Below are 21,416 nucleotides of genomic sequence, written 5' to 3'. Positions count from 1 at the left end.
AGCAGCATTCCAGGGAGTGTTTTCCAGCGGGATTACACTCACCCACATACAGCTGTTGTAACCCAACGTGCTCTCCGGAGTGCCGGCGTGTTGCCTTAGGCTGCTCGCTCACCAGATGTGTCTCCAGTAGACCACATGTGGGACATCTCGGACGACAACTCCAGCGTCATCCACAAACAGCATCAACGGTCCCTGTATTGACTGACTAAGTACAACAGGCACGGAACTCCATCTCACTAACTCACATCCGATACTTGTACAATACACTACATTGACGTTTACAAGCTTGCATTAAACATTATGACGACTACCAGCATTTCACTTCTGCAGTGCCTTAACTCGCACTTACATTAACCTAAGATTATGCAATATTTAGCACTTAAATAAGTATCCTAAACAAATGTATTCGAGACATTTTATTAATTCACATTAATTATTTGTCGGAGTTGTGATGTTTCTTCCTAGAGCGTCTATATAAACAGGAAAAAATCGCCTTTGAAAATTAGATTTCTAAGCTCTTTTAAAGCCAGTCATTTGCCATTAGTCAATATATTCACCGATAGCTTCCCGCATTACTGCTTTTGGTTTTTAATTCCTTAGGTAAAAGCAATCTGAAGCATATATTACTAACGGTTGATTACGCCTTAACATTAGTAAAACTTTTTATTATATAAACAACATAGTTTTAGGGATCAGACACTGGTCTCAGTTCAAAAAAATTGTTCAAATGGATCTGAGCACCATGCGACTTAACATATGAGGGCATCAGTCCACTAGAACTTGAGCCTACTTGAACCTAACCATCCTAAGGACATCACACACGTCTATGCCCGAGACAGGATTCGAACCTGCATCGTAGCGGTCGCACGGTTCCAGACTGAAGCACCTAGAACCGCTCGGCCACATCGGCCGGATCTGGTCTCAGTTAGTGACTATTTCTCATAATTTTCATTATTTGAGATTAGGAAACAGAAAAGCGTATCAAGCGCTCTAATATGAAGAATGGGTTTGAAAGATACTTCAAAAAGCGTCAGAAAAATTCGGTGAACTATCTCAGGAAATAAAGAAGTTCTGAAACAAAATACGTTTACTGGCCTTCAAAGTAATCACCATCAGCTATCATACACCTCTGACAACGGCTGTAAGTCTGTTGGAAACCGTCAGGAAAAGGTTGTTGTAGAATCGCTGGGAGCACGATGCTCACACAGTCGTGGATGTCCGCAACGTCTGCGAAGCGTAAGCCTTTAAGTTCTAATTTAGGTTGGGGAAATGAAGTCTGCCGGTGCCAGCTAGAGAATAGGGAGAGTGCTGAAGAACAGTCCCTTGCGTTGAGCTAGAGAGTTCAGCACCCAGAATGCAGTGCACGGACGGCCGTTGTCGTGAAGAAAATTCCACTGTCCCCTCTGATGGAGTTCTGACAGAATCCGCTGGAAGTGTTCCAGGAGCCGTTTCAGAACTCCCTAGTAAAATGCCGCTTCGGAAAATTGAACCTCGGGTAGATATTTGGGATGATTAAACCTCTTGCTGTCGTAAGAGCCGATCAACATCGTCTTAATCTTGGATTTCGTCAGCCGAGAATTCTGGGATGCGGGGGAGACGATGAACACCATGCCATCGACTGACGTTTGGTGTTCAGATCGTATTTGTTGCACGTTCACGGTCGATCTGAATGCGGTTCATCCTCGACTCCGCCTTCTTTTGCTTATCTAAAGCGTGCAAACCACTCAAACATATACATTTCACTCACTGTTTCAACGTTTTACACTTGCACTCTAACATTCCATGAATATCTGTCCCAGTTTTGTTTCATTTGGAGCAAAACGTCCGATTAACGCTTTGATCCAAACAGGAATAACGCGTGTCCTCACACTGAATTCGTTAGCTTCGTCGCAGACTTCGGTGATTTGCACAAGGGGCGTACGCTTGCACGTCTCTCACAGCGTAAGCGCGCGGGCGCCCTATCCTAAGCAGCACAGTTTTCAAAATATGCGGCCATCCATCAACTTTTCAGACGCACCTTATACTTTGAAGCACAGCTCGTTCACTTTAACTATAGGTGTGTGGCAAACGAGCTTTCCTGTTGCAAAACCACTATTATGTATACTGTTTGTAGTCGCCTGCACCTCAGTTCAGTTTTTTTATTTGTCCAGTAAAAGGACGTTATGTCACCGTTTCGTAAAGAGTTAGATATCCGTAAGAGCAGATATAACATTTGCGAGATACACGTCAACTTTCGGTAAACTATAACACATTACTTATTTCAGTCGAAGTTGAACATTAATATGGGCGATTACCTGTATCGCCCTTAGCGATCATCGTCGGATATTTTTAACTTCATTTCAATGTAATACATCATCGCCGTTGTCACGAATGGCTGGCTAAAAATTAAACACTTTTCTTATGCTGAGACAGCAACATACGGTAATAGGGTTGACAGATAACACAGTAACAAAGCTACATAAAACTATGCTTAGAAGTTAGCATGCAAGGCAATGCTTCTGTCAATCTGAGTAGCAAACACTTTAATTTCCTTTCATATAAGCTTCTTCTTACTATCTTTGTTTATACACTCCTGGAAATTGAAATAAGAACACCGTGAATTCATTGTCCCAGGAAGGGGAAACTTTATTGACACATTCCTGGGGTCATATACATCACATGATCACACTGACAGAACCACAGGCACATAGACACAGGCAACAGAGCATGCACAATGTCGGCACTAGTACAGTGTATATCCACCTTTCGCAGCAATGCAGGCTGCTATTCTCCCATGGAGACGATCGTAGAGATGCTGGATGTAGTCCTGTGGAACGGTTTGCCATGCCATTTCCACCTGGCGCCTCAGTTGGACCAGCGTTCGTGCTGGACGTGCAGACCGCGTGAGACTACGCTTCATCCAGTCCCAAACATGCTCAATGGGGGACAGATCCGGAGATCTTGCTGGCCAGGGTAGTTGGCTTACACCTTCTAGAGCACGTTGGGTGGCACGGGATACATGCGGACGTGCATTGTCCTGTTGGAACAGCAAGTTCCCTTGCCGGTCTAGGAATGGTAGAACGATGGTTTCGATGACGGTTTGCATGTACCGTGCACTATTCAGTGTCCCCTCGACGATCACCAGTGGTGTACGGCCAGTGTAGGAGATCGCTCCCCACACCATGATGCCGGGTGTTGGCCCTGTGTGCCTCGGTCGTATGCAGTCCTGATTGTGGCGCTCACCTGCACGGCGCCAAACACGCATACGACCATCATTGGCACCAAGGCAGAAGCGACTCTCATCGCTGAAGACGACACGTCTCCATTCGTCCCTCCATTCACGCCTGTCGCGACACCACTGGAGGCGGGCTGCACGATGTTGGGGCGTGAGCGGAAGACGGCCTAACGGTGTGCGGGACCGTAGCCCAGCTTCATGGAGACGGTTGCGAATGGTCCTCGCCGATACCCCAGGAGCAACAGTGTCCCTAATTTACTGGGAAGTGGCGGTGCGGTCCCCTACGGCACTGCGTTGGATCCTACGGTCTTGGCGTGCATCCGTGCGTCGCTGCGGTCCGGTCCCAGGTCGACGGGCACGTGCACCTTCCGCCGACCACTGGCGACAACGTCGATGTACTGTGGAGACCTCACGCCCCACGTGTTGAGCAATTCGGCGGTACGTCCACCCGGCCTCCCGCATGCCCACTATATGCCCTCGCTCAAAGTCCGTCAACTGCACATACGGTTCACGTCCACGCTGTCGCGGCATGCTATCAGTGTTAAAGACTGCGATGGAGCTCCGTATGCCACGGCAAACTGGCTGACACTGACGGCGGCGGTGCACAAATGCTGCGCAGCTAGCGCCATTCGACGGCCAACACCGCGGTTCCTGGTGTGTCCGCTGTGCCGTGCGTGTGATCATTGCTTGTACAGCCCTCTCGCAGTGTCCGGAGCAAGTATGGTGGGTCTGACACACCGGTGTCAATGTGTTCTTTTTTCCATTTCCGGGAGTGTATATCGCTCACATTTTCTTATTTTTCATCAAATCGTAATATTCCTTGATCTAGCTCCGCCTGCAGTTCAACTCAATTTGCCTGTAAATAATATCATTTAGTTCTCTTAGACGCATAGCTAAACCCGCAGGACATGACCGGTAGTTTAAGTTGTGGATAGGGGCCAAAATTAGCGGCCGTCAGTTACACTCGAACATACAACCTTTTATTTAATGAAACATTACAAGAACAAAGAAAAATTTAAAAAAAAACACACAGCCTTATATTTGGAACTTAATCAGCTGCTGAATGCGCCGTACAATATCATGCTTTAAGGTCTAGATCAGTTTAATTTAAAAACGGTTGAAAGCCAATAACTTAAAGCTCAACCAAAATCAGAAATTTAAAAGGCAGAGCCTTTGCTTAAAACAGCTCCTTAATCAGGCTGAAGGCCCAAAGAATCCGATACTTTAACAGCAAACAATTTAAATTCAAAATTGACTGAAGGCGCAACACTTAAGACTCATTAATTTTAAAAATGCCAAAAGCTTTACATAAAACATTTCTTAAATTAGGCTGAAGGCCCAAACCAACTGACCGCACTCAGGCAGCGACTGTGCGTTGCTATGCCGGTAGCAGTCAGCGAAAGCCACAGCTGTGCTGTGGCCGCTGGAGTACTCGCTATTCTGCGAGTTTTACTGTCGTTGTTAACACATAGTGATACAGCGAACATCACACTACACTAATTTCGGACAAATTTACCAGATTGGTACATAATACCCAGTTTTAGAAACAATTTTTTTTTGTTACTGAAACATAACGACGCTGTCCGCCGACAATGGGCGTCGCATGATAGACGTGATTAGCAGTGTTTGCTTGGGGTGACTCCAGCTGAACGTTGCAAATATCTGCCGAAACATCGGAGATATTACTCCTTACAACTTTTAGGAGGGGCGTCCTCTGTATGATGAATAAAAGTGTTTGTATACAATTCCAGTTAACTTGGACCCAAAATCTGGGAAGCCAAGCTGTGTCTGTTACAAACCAGGACAAAATGGCAAGTAATAGAGAAGTAACACCTTTCTAAAATCCTTTCGTTCAGCTGCCCCAACTGGTAGTAAAATAGACTAAGTTCCAACGGTGGATAAAGCAGAGGAACTATCTTGAACCTGCAGTGTTTGTACCTCAGTTACCTCCGTGAGGCGGCTGCGAAAGGCGCCTATTCTCCAGAGGAGCGGTCTGTCGCTGATTCTTGTCAGCAAGTACAAAATACCTCCACGCAGTTGTTTCCATCACCTCAAATCAGTGCGGGTTTATCAAAGGAAGTGAAACCACAGATGGCACTCATTCCTCTCGGTTACTTATTGAGAATCAAGTTGAGAAGAACAAGGATATTCATACGTCATTCCTAGATTTGAAAAAGGCCTTCGACTGTGTCCCATATCATCTTATTTGGCATGCAATGCGATCTGACAATGTCCCTGAAGGCTATGTCCGATGGGTTCAACTGCTGCATCGAAATGTCTTCAGCAATTTCCGATGTGCAGTGGGAACATCAACCCCTTTTACTATCAACATCGGAGTACATCAGGGTTCAGCACTGTCAACTCTACTGTTTTGACATTGTGACATATGACCTACAGTCAACCCACCTTCTTCATCCCTATATTGCTTTACTGGCAAGTGAACATCGTGAAACCACCAGGAACAGACAAAGCATTAGACTCAACGACTTGGTAAACTTTGCCTCCAACTGAATATCAATAAGGCAGATTACACGGACTGTGGTTTTCAGACCGATGGAACCATCAAAGTCGGTGGAGAAGACCTGACGAAAATGGAACATTTCAAGAATCTAGGCTCACTCATAGGCAGTGATGGTAAAAGTCTAGCGGATTTCCGTGCCCGTGTTAACACAGCCTGAATGAAATGGTGTCAGGTAACCGGCACTTACGTGATTACCGCATGCCTTTACCACTTAAGTTAAAGGTTTGTAGGACTGTAGTGTGCCCAGTCGCACTTTATGGTTCATAGCGATGGACAACGACAACGAAGCATGAGCAGGCTGTACATTTGATGGAAATGCCTAAACTCCGATGATGCCTTACGCTTACCCGATTTGACAATGCAACAAACGACGACTCCGACTGCGACTTGGATAAACTATGGGAATACAGGTTACCATGTATCAACGTGAAGTGCACCAATATATACATTTTTTTAAATTCATTCTTTTTCTTTTCAAGATTGATACATAGATCAGTTATTGAATACATCTTAAGCTTGAGTGACAGCAACACTAATGTGAAGAACACGGAGATCAACACCAGTGATATCAGAAAGTGGAAGCTACTTGGTGCGTTCCAGACTGAATACTAGAGGTGTCATAAAATTCAAAACATTCCGTTCGCTATTTTAGACAGTCGGAAATACATAATTTGTTTAATTCAGGATAGTATGTGGCAATATGGGTGTACGTATACATATACACTAACTAATGAGACACCACTTGTCGGTCTGGGTGTTCCATATATTACAATCACCATAAACATTATGATATGGAACGTGCGAATAGTCATATTTTTAAAAAACGAAAACTATTTATATGGCTACACGCAAGCCATTTATAGGTTTTTCTTTGGTTGAACGGCTACTTCCATTCAAAAATTACTCTACGGTACAGAAGGAAGTATTAAGGATAAATATATCTGATTTACTTTTGAAAAGACGTACGTTCCGTCAGACACTTTACACTGAGGTGGCAGTAGTCAGCAGATATCTACATATAGAGACGGCGGTAGTATCACATACACTAGTTATAAAAGTCGAATGAATTGGTGGAGCTCAGATTTGTTGTGGAGCCAAGTTAAGGGATTTTCCGCGAGAAATAACAGGACATTTAAGCTTTGAGACGTAGTGGAACTTATAATAGAAGCTTTATCTCACGTTACTGACGAACTCTGGCGGAATACAAAACTGCGTTTCATAAAACAAGTGGAGGAAAGGTGGTGCTTCGTTGGCTTAATCGATTCTCTGTTTAATCGCGTCGTTATGAACGCAACAGGAGGCATTTCAAGTATTGAAATGTATTCCTGAGATTCGGATATGAAAGGAGTTCAGAGATTGTCATATGACTGAATTACTTTCAGTGGTTTCAACATTTAACAAGATCAACATCTACATCTACATCCATACTCCGCAAGCCACCTGACGGTGTGTGGCGGATGGTACCCTGAGTACCTCTATCGGTTCTCCCTTTTATTCCAGTCTCGTGTTGTTCGTGGAAAGAAGGATTGTCGGTATGCTTCTGTGTGGGCTCTAATCTCTCTGATTTTATGCTCATGGTCTCTTCTTCACGAGATATAAGTAGGAGGGAGCAATATACTGCTTGACTCTTCGGTGAAGGTATGTTCTCGAAACTTCAACAGAGGCACGTACCCAGCTACTGAGCGTCTCTCGTGCTGAGTTTTCGACTGAAGTTTATCTATCATCTCCGTAACGTTTTCGCGATTACTAAATGATCCTGTAACGAAGCGCGCTGCTCTCCGTTGGATCTTCTCTATCTCTTCTATCAACCGTATCTGGTATGGATCCTAAACTGCTGAGCAGTATTCAGCAGTGGGCGAACAAGCGTACTGTAACCTGCTCCCTTTGTTTTCGGACTGCATTTCCTTAGGATTCTTCCAGTGAATCTCAGTCTGGCATCTGCTTTACCAACGATCAACTTTATGTGATCATTCCATTTTAAATCACTCCTAATGCGTACTCCCAGTTAATTTATGGTATTAACTGCTTTCAGTTGCTGACCTGCTATATTGTAGCTAAATGATAAGGCATCTATCTTTCTATGTATTCACAGCACATTACACTTGTCTACATTGAGATTCAATTGCCATTCCCTGCACCATGCGTCAATTCGCTGCAGATCCTCCTGCACTTCAGTACAATTTTCCAATGTTACAACCTCTCGATATACCACAGCATCATCCGCAAAAAGCCTCAGTGAACTTCCGATGTCGTCCACAAGGTCATTTATGTATATTGTGGATGGCAACGGTCCTACGACACTCCGCTGCGGCTCATCAGAAATCACTCTTACTTCGGAAGACTTCCCTCCATTGAGAATGACATGCTGCGTTCTGTTACCTAGGAACTCTTCAATCCAACCACACAATTGGTCTGATAGTTCATATGCTCTTACTTTTTTCATTGAACGACTGTGGGGAACTGTATCGAACGCCTTGCGGAAGTCAAGAAACACGGCATCTACCTGTGAACCCGTGTCTATGTCCCTCTGAGTCTCGTGGACGAATAGCGCGAGTTGGGTTTCACACGACCATCTTTTTCGAAACCCATGCTGATTCCTACAGAGTAGATTTCTAGTCCCCAGAAAAGTCATTATACTAGAACATAATACGTGTTCCAAAATTCTACAACTGATCGACGTTAGAGATATAGGTCTATAGTTCTGCACATCTGTTGTAAGTAGGCTGTTTATGTTTTCTTATTGGCAACGTTACGTAGCGCTCTGTATGAAAATCACTGGCTGTGCTGTGTGCAGTCTGTGGCTAGTTAGCATTGTTGTCTGCCATTGTAGTGTTGGGCAGCGGCAGCTGGATGTGAACAGCGCGTAGCGTTGCGCAGTTGGAGGTGAGCCGCCAGCAGTGGTGGATGTGGGGAGAGAGGTGGCGGAGTTTTGAAATTTGTTATACTGGATATTATGAGCTGCTATGTATATTATGGTTTTTCAACACTATTAAGGTAAATACATTGTTTGTTCTCCATTAAAATCTTTCATTTGCTAACTATGCCTATCAGTAGTTAGTGCCTTCCGTAGTTTGAATCTTTTATTTAGCTGGCAGTATTGGCGTTCGCTGTATTGCAGTAGTTCGAGTAACGAAGATTTTTGGTGAGGTAAGTGATTTGTGAAAGGTACAAGTTAATGTTAGTCAGGGCCATTCCTTTGTAGGGATTTCTGAAAGTCCGATTGCGTTGCGCTAAAAAAATATTGTGTGTCAGTTTAAGCACAGTCTTGTATAAATGTTCAAAAGGGGACGTTTCACTGTTCGATGTGCCTTCTTGAAAACGGGGATAACCTGTGCCCTTTTCCAATCCTTTGGAACGCTACGCTCTTCTAGAGACCTATGGTACACCGCTGCAAGTAGGGGGGCAAGTTCCCTCGCGTACTCTGTGTAAAATCGAACTGGTATCCCATCAGGTTTAGCGGTCTTTCCTCTTTTGAGCGATTTTAATTGTTTCTCTATCCCTCTGTCGTTTATTTCGATATCTACCATTTTTTCATATGTGTGACAATCTAGAGAAGGAACTACAGTGCAGTCTTCCTCTGTGAAACAGCTTTGGAGAAAGACATTTAGTATTTCGGCCTTTAGTCTGTCATCCTCTGTTTCAGTACCAACGTCATGAAATCCCCTTAGTATGCTTTTACGTTACACATAACTCACGAAGAAAAATTACTCTGTGTTTAATTTAACCAATTTAGTCACTCTTATTATTTTTATTGTAATGCTATGTTATCTATGAACGGGAGCATGTTACGTTTTCCGTCCGATCCCCTAAGAAACGTATTCCGGAAGTTTTTCTCTTTTATTACATCATTATATTTAAAAATTAGATGATATTCGGATATATATTATCTCTCTGGTCGTCTCCCTTTACTTCTTGGCGGCAACTGTTCAAGTCACTGCGGGTTAATGGGACCAGCTGGCTGGCCAATGCTGTCCGAGATAAACATACCGTTGAAGTTGTTGCATCGTATATATTTGATACGATGTGCTGGTAACGCACAGTATAAAACGTGTGCTTACTATCCTATAAAAGAAATCCAGTGATATTCCAGCGAACGCGGAGGAATATGTGTGATGGTAGCGCACAGCATAAAACGTATCCTTATTATCCTACAAAAGAAATCCTATGAGATTGCAGCGAACGCGGAAAAACACATGGTGTAATGTTTACATTAGGTTTACTTTTATGACTAACGCAGGATAGCACGCGCACAATCCATGAGCTTGTAGACCTTCGTAAGTCATATGATTATCTATACAAAGGCTCTGGAAAGTATAACAGAACTCAAACGTAACTTACACTTTCAAGAGGTTTCTTCGGAATTTGTATACTGGTCATCAAGAAAGGAATTTATTGACTTCATGTCGTAGGGATTTCCTGTCAACAAGAGCTTGAATCAAGGATGTTGGGTGTGACCTACACTTTTTAAAACATACGTGGCAAATGCTCCAAATCAGTGGTCAGGATAATGGAGAAGAGTGTGAATAGATATGTGTGGTGTCACCGCCAGACACCACACTTGCTAGGTGGTAGCTTTTAAATCGGCCGCGGTGCGCTAGTATACGACGGACCCGCGTGTCGCCACTGTCATTAATTGCAGACCGAGCGCCACCACACGGCAGGTCTCTTGAGAGGTACTAGCACTCGTCCCAGTTGTACAGCCGACGTTGCTAGCCATGGTTCACTTAGAATTACGCTCTCATTTGCCGAGACGATAGTTAGCATAGCCTTCAGCTACATTTGCTACGACCTAGCAAGGCGCCGTATTCAATTGCTATAATACTTCTGTATCATCAAGAGCAATGTTCTACAAATGTGGATTAAAGTTAAGTATTCCAGAAGCTACGTATTTTTCTTTATAGCATTCATTACGTATCCTGTTTCAGACCTCACGCCAGCGTGCGTGAGCTTATAGCGTGCATTTCGGTCTCCTCCAACAAAACAGTGTTGGCACGTCTGCCGACACTTCAATATGGATGCAACCTACTTGTATACACGGAAATTTTCTAACGATCAAGTCCTGTCTGCCAACGAGAAACCTGATCTAGAACACATGGACGAAAACTACGAGAGGAATATAGACGATGCGTCTTTGCATGTAACATACGTAAAAGAAAAACAAAAGTCCTCCAAAAGGGCCACAATTATTCAACATCCACGTCAATATAAAGGAAACAGCAGATTGCAAATACCTAGGAGCAGAAATTTATACCACAGGTGAAGATCAAGATATTACAGAACGAATAATTCTGGCTAGAAAACTGACTCACTGCTTAACAGAATATTTTTGAGTACTGAAACAGGATAGGAGTTAAAACAAACTATCTGGAAACTCTAAGTTTCCTGTTGTGCGGGATAGAGCAAAGGATAGTTACAGAGACCAAAAATAGGAGACTGGAAGCCGGCAAAGTGGGTTTGTTGAGACAGTTACTGGGAATATCAAAAAGAAATAAATTACGTACCATACTAAGAGAGTTGAATGTGGATGGCAGTAGAATAATCATTAACATCTACCATCTAAGAGTCACAATTAACATGGCATGATCGTAATTAAAGGATGGATGAATGCTGGTTACGCCGGCCGAAGTGGCCGTGCGGTTAAAGGCGCTGCAGTCTGGAACCGCAAGACCGCTACGGTCGCAGGTTCGAATCCTGCCTCAGGCATGGATGTTTGTGATGTCCTTAGGTTATTTAGGTTTAACTAGTTCTAAGTTCTAGGGGACTAATGACCTCAGAAGTTGAGTCCCATAGTGCTCAGAGCCATTTGAACCAATGGTCGTTACATAAGAAGACAACGTTGTACGGATGCCACCGAAACGTAGAAACGAAGAAAACGGAAGAATTGGCGGGCAGAGGGCATTGTAAAGGCAATGGCATCACGAGATTTAGGATAAGGTCAGAAGGACGACAAAGAATCGTGGAAACCAAGCATCGGACAACGCCCGAAGCTTTTCTGAAAGTGACGTGCAGGATGATTATTTGATGTTCCAAATATTCGTTGATGGAGAAGAAGGGCCAACTTGAGGTTTGGGACAATAGTCCTGATGCGACCGCGCCGAAACTTATAAGCGAAAATCTTTCTGGTACTTCAAATAATTGAGATACTTGTGCCGTTACTGCTGCCGCTAAGATTGTGGGGTGGGGAATCCCGACAAATAAATCGCACTTGTTATTGTTCAACTTATCCGTTTTCAGCATCATAAAGTCCTCCCCTCAGATTGGACTGAGGGGTCGTAAAAACGTGGGTCAGACATTTCGTGAAAAGTGAATAGGCAGAGGACATTCTGTTTTGGGACCAGAAGGCTCACCTCCTCTCACGCCACTTGTTTTCTTCTTCTGGTGAAAAGTTAAGGGTACGAACAGCCTATCGCGACAGAACATGATGTCCTTGCAGTAATTCTAACTGCCTATGACACTGCTCAAATTACACCGGATGTACAGTGAACAGCCAAAGAAACTGGTGCACCTGTCTGATGTCGTGTAGGGCCCCCGAGAGCTGCACAAGTGCCGCAACACGACGTGGCATGGACGTGACTAATGACTGAAATAGTGCTGGAAGGAATTAACACCATGCATCCTGCAGTGCTGTTCATAAATCCGAAGAGTACGGGAGGTGGGGCGGGTGGTTGGGGGTGGAGAACTCTTCTGAACAGAACTTTAGAAGGCATCGCAGATATGCTCAATAATGTTCATGTCTGGGGAGTCTGGTAGCCATCGGAAGTGTTTAAACTCAGAAGAGAGTTCCTGGAGACACTCTATAGACTCTGTAGCGATTCTGCACGTAGGGGGTGTCGCATTGTAGTGCTGGAATTGCCCAAGTCCGTCGGAATGCACGATGTACATGTATGGATGCAGGTGATCAAGCAGGATGATTACGTACGTGTCAGCTGACAGAGTCGTATCTAAGCGTACCAGGGGTCCCATATCACTCCAACTGCACACACTCCACCCCATTAAAGAGCCTGCACCAGCCTGAAAAGTTCCCTGCTGACATGCAGGATCCACGGATTCATAAGGTTGTCTCCATACCCGTACACGTTTATCCGGTCGATACAATTTGAAACGAGATGCGTCCGACGAGGCTACATTATTCCATTCATCAACAGTCCAGTCTCGGTATTGACGGGGCCACGTGAGACGTAAAGCTTTGTGTCGTGCAGTCATCAAGAGTACTCGATTGGGCCTTCGGATTCGAAAGCCCGTATCGTTGATGTTTCGTTGAATGGTTCGAAAGATTACACTTGTTGATGGCCCAGCATTGAAATCTGCAGCAGTTTGCGGAAGGGTTGCACTCCTGTCTCGTTGAACGATTCTCTTCAGTAGTCGTTGGTCTAGTTCTTGCAGGATCATTTTCCGGCCGCAGAGATGTTGGGGGTTTAAGTTTTTACTGGCTTCTTGATATTCAACTGCGCACTCGTGAAAGGGTCGTACGGAAAATCCCCACTTCATCCCTAACTCGGAGATGCTTTGTGCCATCGCTCGTGCCCCGAGTCTAACACCGCGCTCAAACTCAGTTAAATGTTGATAGCCTGCCATTGTAGCAGCCGTAACCAATCTAACAATTGCCTCAGACACTTGTTGTCATATATATAGGGGTTGCCGACCGCAGCGCCGTATTCTGCCGGTTTCTATATCTCTCTATTTGAATACGCATGCCTACACCACTTCCATTGGCACTTCAGTGTATTGCAACGTGTACGATGACCACACATGGTGTAAGGGTAGCATCGTTGACTACTAATGAAAACTTTTTGGGACCCGAAATAGAACCGCGCCACTGCTTAAATTTTCAACAAAAATAATCAGCAAAGATGACCGAAGGCTTGCGGCACAGGAAGTTACCCTCGTTTTGCTAGAAGACTTGTCAAAGATGGAGGAGAAACGGACAGTTATTCAAGGAATTCTCTTACCAATCGGGTGGAAGAATCAGCAATGATCAACGACATGAGGATGCAGAATGCTGTGGAAACCAATCAATGAAAGTCACGTAATGCGTATACAATCGATATGCGGCCTGGAATTGCAAAAATTTCATCATGATCACTCCATCGGCGGAATATTTAGGGCTAGTCCACATTCGGATGTCTGGAAGGGAACTACCAAAAGGGAGATGACCATTAGAAAAAGATTGAATAACCAACAAAAGGGTAACGGTCTACAAGTTAGGGCGTGGAATGTCAGAAGATTTGAGTGCGCTAGGAAATCTAGAAAATCTCAAAATAGAAATGGTAACTTGCAATCTAGATGTAATGGTGGTCAGTGAAGTTAAATGGAAAGAAGACAAGTATTTCTGGTCGGACGAGTATAGGCTAATGTCAACTGCTGCAGTATAACGGGAATAGGCTTCGTTATGAATAGGAAGGTAGGGCAGAGAGTGTTACTGTGAACGGATCAATGATAGAACTGTTCTTGTCAAATTCAACATCAATCGAATTCAGTACACAAAGGGATATCAAATCTAGTATCAATGGGTGATTAGAATACTGTTGTAGGGAAAGGAGTAGGTGAAAGAGTCACCGGGATATGGTTAATTGAATTTAGGAGTAAATTTCAGCTAGTGATAGCGAACATTCTGTTCAAGAATCACAAGAAGAAGAGGTATACTTAGATAAGGCCGGGAGGTACGCGAAGATACCAATTAGATTACATCTTGGTCAGGCAGAGATTCGGAAATCAGATATTGGACTGTAGCTCAGCAGTTGAATTGAAGAGGAATTGGCAACTACAGAAGCTAGAAAGTAAAATACAAGTACAAGGAAGCACCAGAGAAGAAACCATGTGTAACGGAACAAGTATCTCAGCTGATCGACGGAAGAAGGATGTACAATCATGTTCAAGGAAATTCAGGTATACAGAAAACAAGTCGCTTACGAAAGAAATAAATAGTAAGTGCAGGGAATCTAAGGCGAAATAGCTGTTCGAAAAATGCGAAGAAAACGAAAAGGGATGATCATCGGAAAGGCATTATAAAACAGGCTGAGATATGTTTTCTCAAAATTTAAAGATAGTTCATTTGTGCATAACTGCGCTTGGTTTCACGACAATACTTGTATCATCCACAAACAAGACCAATTCTGCTTCCCGATTCGAAACAAATGGCAGACAATTGACTTAAAGGAAGGTCAGTACCCGGCCAATGGGACGAGCTCTTTGAGATGCCCATTTTAATATCCCCCCATGAATATGAATGACTTCCCTCTTTGTTATTACTCGAACAGTCAAGGATGAATTTTGGAAACGGCCTTGCCGCAGTGGATACACCGGTTCCCATCATATCACCGAAATTATGCGCTGTTGGTCTTAACCGGCACTTGGATGGGAGACCATCCGGGCCGCCATGCGCTGTTGTCATTTTTCGGAGTGCACTGAGCCTGGTGATGCCAATTGAGGAGCTGCTCGATCGAACAGTGGCGGCTCCAGTCAAAGAAAACCACCATAACGACCGGGAGAGCGGTGTGTTGACCACACGCCCCTCCTATCCGCATCATCAGCTGAGGATGTTACTGCGATCGGATAGTCCCGATGGGCCGCTTGCGGCCTGAAGACGGACTGCAAGGACAAATTTTTGCTTGTGATTCTTAAATAAGTACCAAATCAGACTTGTCTGAATTACATGTTCCATTAAACTTATTTTGTCTAATAGAATATTTTGATCGACGCAGTCGATAAAACACAGGAGACACGAAATGATGATATATATTTTATGCTTGGTAAATTTATAAAACGTTGTCTGAGAATAGTAGCATTTTTGAAATTCTAACTTTGGTTTGCGTTGTATCCCATCACTACATAGGACTAAAGTCGCGAGAATCTATGCGAGAATCTTGTAGGACGATGAAAGCATGAGTAGCGCTGAGCCTCCATGGCTCATCACAGAACTCAGAGACTTGCTCGCTCTCTGATGCAGTATAGGCGACGATCAGTGGCCGCTTTGGCGACAGAATATAATGCAGATGCAGTCACGATTTCTGAGCACATCTATCAGAGCGCGTTGTATAAGCGGGAATTCGGCAACAGACGACCCTTACGTGCTCCCGTCCTGACGATTGTAGTGAGCACGGTATCAGCGGTATTGGACACTGGATCAAAGGAAACCCGTCGCTTGGTCGATGGACCACGTTTCTTGATAGGCCAGGTGTACGGACAGGCCGTCATCTAGGTGAACGTCGGCTTGAATCATACACGATGCCAAAGACCGAGACTGGTGGTGGCAGTATTATTAAAAATTCACATATGCCGCCATCGGACGTGAGGTGGTAATCAGACACCATGACGGCTGTGGATTACGTGGACATTATTGTGGACCACCTGGATCACTGCTAGCTTGATGTCTTCTCTGACAGCAATGACAACTTCTATGAGGAGAACCGCCCGTGTCAGAGGGCCAGGAAGAGATTGGTAGTGGACTCATGTTGATAACCTGGTCACCAAATTCACCTGATATGAAATCGACGAAACAAATCTAGAACGCTATCGGGCTCCAGTTAAACGCCCACTAACCACCGGATATAAATTTACGGGAATTACGTGAGCTCTGCGTAAACTTCTGGTAAGAATTATGTCCGGAAACCTATCTAGGACTTGTTGAATCCATGCATTCACGCCACCACCTAGAGCCGCTGTGGTACTGCATTCCAGAACTGTGCTAAGACGCTACGATTTCAGTCATCTTATATATATATATATATATATATATATATGTGTGTGTGTGTGTGTGTGTGTGTGTGTGTAGCATAAGGTGTGTCGTGGTAGGTAAGACGAGTAATATTATCGACTTCTTCTTAATTATAAAAGCTTTGCTGGAATATCAAGTGATTAATTCTGTATATCCCTTATGAAGATTTGAAGGACGAACAGATGAACCGACTCTTAAGGGGAGTATAAATGGCCATTTTGTTGAAAAATTCGAATTTTTGCTTTTTATGTAGAAACATTATTTGGAATTTTCTAATAAAGTTGGTGTGTAATATATTAAATTTGGTTGACTGGAAGAATATTTAATTTAATCAGTCGCTAGGACATTTGTAGGATTTCATAAACTATTGCTCAGTTAAGAATTTATATCTGAAGAGTGTGGTATGATTTCAGTTCTAGTGGAAACCTTGCTGTGTAAGTTGTTGGGCCTGGCGTAACACTTGTGATTCATGCGATATCCTTGGTATAATTGGAAAGCGTAGCTGTTGAAAACACCACTATATGACGGCAGTAGTACTAGTAGTCGTCTGCTAGACAGTACCATCTCTCTACTATTAGAATACTGTGGTCACGCCATATGTACCAAATAAAATAACTGACATGTTATGAAAAAATCTGCGTAGACAACCTCTCTCAATAAAATATCAGTAGATGACGAGGCGATTCGCAACATTCGTTCGTGAGAGTAGTGTAAATATAAAAAAGCTGATTCATTGGTAACTTTAGATAAGATTATTCACTGTCACTCTTTACCTGAAGCCTCAGGCACAGAGATTTGGAAAATTCAGTTCTATTGAAGAAATGTCTGACAGGAAAAATGTAAAACGTGAATAACATTTAACAATGTAGTATGCGCAAAAGTATCTAATAAGGTATCTCTGGGGTTACATACATTGAAGCTTGTGTGTGTGACGCTGTCTTCACATTTAATGAGACCTTAGGTGGTAATCAAAGATACCATGAATGCTGTGGATTACGTGGACATTCTTATCGACCACCTTCATCCTTCGCGGCTTAATGTCTTTCCTGACTGCGAATAAATCTTCCTGAGGAGGATTATCCACACCAGAAGGCAAGGACCACGCTTCGGTGTAGTACTGGTAGAGCGAAAGTCTTGGAGGGGTTGAGAGTGAAAACTAGTTGGAATACGCGCACCATGGTGCGTGAACTGGACAAGCAGTGAGTCGACAGATCTGCGCTACAAGCTCAAAAAGTGTTCAAGGAGCCAAAGTCTTTGAAAAGTTGGCAGAGTATGCATTCAGTCAATGGAGAAGATGACGAACATTACAGTGCTGCTGCGTTTTATACGTTGTTTTTATTAAGGTTTGTGATTTTATTTAAATTAATTTGTAGTTACGATACCTGGAAAACTAAATTTTCTCAGGCAAACGCCCCGTTGTATCAGGTAGCATAGAAGATATACTCTTTACTGTTTTACGTTTAATTTAAGATACCATTTTGATGCTACACCTCTGGAATGGTAGAGGTCATCTGTGTGAAAAATCCAGCAAAATTAACAAAAATCAGAGAAAAATTGTAACAAAGAAGACACAAAAGAAAACATCCAGTGCTGTCCCCAAGAACTCTTAATTCAACCAAACTAGAACAATAAGTACATTAAGCTTGTATCAGTAACCTGGCATTAAGTAGTTCTTGAGAAAATCTATCATTAATTAGCAAATTTAACGCATTATAAACCATTCATACTCACCTTAAGCAAATCAACCATATGAAGAGATATGACTCTGTTCCATTTGGTCTATGATTCCAATAAAATATTTATAGTAGCTAATCGCCATTAAATTGTAAATGCCTTTGTGGTGTACAATGATTTGTACTAATAAACAATCGTCTGACAGTATAGTAGACTGTTGAGAAAAGACACCAAATGCATACGGGCGGCAGACTTCACCGGAAGCTCTGACAATTGAAAAAAAAAAGCAGTAAATCATTGTGACTATTCGCAAAACTGAAAACAGATTATCAGTATATTTCCTGTGTAAAATAAGTGTCTAAAGCGAAAAAGTGCCTTATCTTTGACACTGTACGTATCGATACAGCGAAGGTGCTCCGAGATCACATAAACGGCCGTTTTAAATTACATCGCTCACTCTTCAACTGCAGGAATTTTTAGTTTACATTTAAAACAGTGAGAAAATATCTTACCCGGCTGTGAATGTCTAGAATTTTTACAGGAATTCCATTGTAGATTTTAAGAAGAAAAGCGTATTTAGTGTCAATTATTTAAGCTGAAACGTAGATATTTGAAGGTTGTAAGCATTTAAATGAGAGATTTGTCCATTAGTAGAGAATTAATTGGGTCCGTTTCCAGCAACAGTTTTGTAAATCAGTATGCAAAACCTTAACTGTCTCACGGCGTAGCTATTACAGTAATTTGTGCGCATCTGTTTCGAACTGTAATCATCCTAGAGCAAATTTCCGCCGGCAACAGCTGCAAACATGTTAAACGGAACGATACGGTAAAAAATTCAATAGATTTAGAATAATTCTTGCGGTGTTTGGGATTGGAATAAAGCAAAAGCATTTATTTTTTTTTTTTAAAAAGGAGAAATACAGTACTGCAAAAATTTAAATGATTCTGTCGGACGTTAACTACCGAGAATTGCACTTATTTTTTTCCGATACCCTAATTCAATGGCTCTTTTGTACACAAGTTCATTATTATGGATTTAATTTCACGCACTGCTTCATTCAAAAAGCTGATCTGAAAGCGTGGGATTAAAATCTAATCCGACGCATCGAATAAATACTGAATTGAGCTCGAATGTCATCATAAATAATTTTTTAAATTGTTAAATCAGTGTAAATAAATTTTGACGTAGCTACACTGGATGTGAATATGAAAACTTTGGTGCGAAGTGGGTATCTGACCGAGCGAACGTTGCTGAGAAAATCTTGAGAGCAATTGAAAAGGTCCCCTGCTTCTCTTACCGCTTTCTTACTACTCCACTAAATCGAGTAATGGTTATTTTATTAGTGAAGTGTTATTTAAGAGGTTAAAAGTTTAATGCTCCAGTGTATATCATTAGCAAAAGTGATGACATATTATAAAACCCCTCAAATGACACGTTTCCCTCCACTAGTGTATAATATTGTAGTTCAGCATAAATATGGTCTAATGGAACTGTAGATGTGTTGTCATTTTATCAACGATTTTCATTATGCAGTGTCAAAACGTGGTTATTGTTACTCTACGCACAATATAACTCAAAACTCAACTGCGATACTTACAATACTTGATGGTCAGTTATAACTCTCGTCTCACACCGCGCCTCAAGTAATACATTAGCGAAGTTCGTGGAACCTAAAGAAAAGTAAACGACAATAAACTTCAAAATCTACTTCACGCTATTATTCCATTACCACAGTAACATAACTGGTCAGTACATGTACGATACAACTCAATAGGTCGCTCTGTACGCATTGTACTGGAGCTATCCCTAGTTTCTGGAGTCAAAGAGAAGTTCACTCATCTACTCCCAGAATTATTCCATATCCCATTTAAATATGCCACATTCCGGTAAAAGACCAAGAATTATAACTAGGGCGCTAACAAAGATAAGTATTTCACGCTCGATCAGGCCATCTTCTCAAGCTGAACCAATGTCAGACATGGTGGAAGGGTGAAAGGAAACTGCGTGGTATTCGAGAAGTAATGCAATATATGGGGAAATAACTAAGATACAAATGAAGCTGAAAGTAGCCTCGATTATGTGATTCACATAATTCAGAATGGAATTGTGTGTTATTAAACCCTTTTCACATCGATTACCATCCGCACTGCTGGAATAATGAGAGGGCGAATTCTGTATCTGGACAAGGAAATGTGGCCATAGCTTAAATCAGTGAGCCTAGTAATCCAAAATCCCCTCGAAACTACTTGTCCATAAAAACACTCACCCACCCACAGCTGTTGGCTGTATGAGCTGTGGTATTGTCATGACGAAATTGCTGCAACGTAACAAGTTCAGGTGTAGTGTTTGCGAACTGTTGCACCATCTGTATACAGCAAACAAATCTCACTACGTCACGAGAGATTATTTAATTTTTTTAAGGGACGTCATTTTCACCATTGATTAAAAATAATTATATTCCACAAATGCAGTTATGAAATAAATAATTTCTCCAACTTACAGCGATTATGATGTCCTTTAAGAAATTCTAGAGCACTGTGAACACAAACCATGAGAAGGTAATAGGGGAATGTGATGAGATTGGATAAGTGGCATTGCACACCAAACATTCGGTTCATATGCGTAAAAATAAGATTTGAATTTAGTACACTCATATATTCTTCAAGATGTAATTTATCTCGTTATACCTAAACCAGTCACCAGGATCTTCATCATCTCGCGTTACAGACGCCGTGAACCAATGAGAGGATGTAGAGTCTCGTAGCTTAACACTGAATAAATTTTTTCGATTTTCTACCCGCGTCGGGCTGCCAGTTGTGACGTGGTTGGTGACACACCGAATAATCCGCTTTAGCTGAGCGTACTCTAGGAAAAGGACAGTGGGTTAAATTTGACGAAACCTTGACAATGGCCAGGTAATGCTTGGTTGAAAATTCATGGCATTTAACCACCTGATGCGGCTAGGAACCAGAGATTATTTTGTTCAGGGGGCTACGCTTTTTCCATTGCCTTCTGGTGAAAATACAGCAAAAATTACTTTATATGGGTCTTCAAACAGCAGCACAGTACCGTATGGACCATACCTACAGCGAGCCCACATTTGACGTTAGAGTTCTTGATACTCAAAGGATATACAACGTGAAACATCCTGGCAGATTAAAACTGTGTGCCGGACCGAGACTCGAACTCGGGACCTTTGCCTTTCGAGGGCAAGCGCTCTACCGACTGAGCTACCCAAGCACGACTCACGCCCCGTCCTCAAGCTTTACTTCTGCCAGTACCTCGTCTCCTA

General features: G+C 42.7%; 1 protein-coding gene and 1 non-coding gene across 2 annotated transcripts in view; one reads left to right on the top strand and one right to left on the bottom strand.

Annotated features, from left to right (window-relative positions):
• Nucleotides 1–21,416, top strand: part of LOC126088306 (uncharacterized) — a 323,218-nt gene that overhangs the window by 16,775 nt on the left and 285,027 nt on the right. The gene's annotated exons all lie outside the window — the stretch shown is intronic.
• On the bottom strand, nucleotides 21,291–21,365 carry Trnas-cga (transfer RNA serine (anticodon CGA)). Its single transcript has one exon. It is a non-coding gene; the product is annotated as a tRNA-Ser (tRNA).

Source organism: Schistocerca cancellata, chromosome 6, assembly GCF_023864275.1.
Source record: "Schistocerca cancellata isolate TAMUIC-IGC-003103 chromosome 6, iqSchCanc2.1, whole genome shotgun sequence".
Lineage (NCBI taxonomy): Eukaryota > Metazoa > Arthropoda > Insecta > Orthoptera > Acrididae > Schistocerca > Schistocerca cancellata.
Note: the sequence above shows the minus strand (reverse complement) of the source record. Positions and strands in the feature narration are given on the sequence as shown.